The sequence below is a fragment of the Penaeus monodon genome, chromosome 28, assembly GCF_015228065.2.
Source record: "Penaeus monodon isolate SGIC_2016 chromosome 28, NSTDA_Pmon_1, whole genome shotgun sequence".
In the NCBI taxonomy this organism is placed as follows: Eukaryota; Metazoa; Arthropoda; class Malacostraca; order Decapoda; family Penaeidae; genus Penaeus; species Penaeus monodon.
The window spans coordinates 18,374,865-18,375,179 of NC_051413.1; the positions used below are offsets into that span (position 1 = coordinate 18,374,865).

Sequence of the window (315 nt, forward strand, 5' to 3'; positions counted from 1 at the left end):
ATAATACATATATTCAGTAAAAGATAAAAAGAACCAAAAACTGTGCCTTAAATAACACCAGATAATTCATGCATTCCTTTACTTGTCATTTTATGCATGATTTTTTTTTTTGCGAAATGCCTTTGACAAAAGTTCGTGTATTCTACTGTGATATAATTTAAGCGGCATATTACTTCTGTTTCTCTATGAAGAAGAAATCAATGATGCGTCTTTGATAGAGAAAGAGAGAGGGCAACTGCGGCATATTTCAAGCCTCATTTTTGTTTCTTACTAGGAAAGAAGTGAAACTATATATATCTTTGACAGTAAATTTAT

At 30.5% G+C, this 315-nt stretch overlaps 1 protein-coding gene across 1 annotated transcript in view; it reads right to left on the bottom strand.

Annotated features, from left to right (window-relative positions):
* Window positions 1–315, bottom strand: part of LOC119591408 (glycine-rich RNA-binding protein blt801-like) — a 13,827-nt gene that overhangs the window by 12,569 nt on the left and 943 nt on the right. The gene's annotated exons all lie outside the window — the stretch shown is intronic.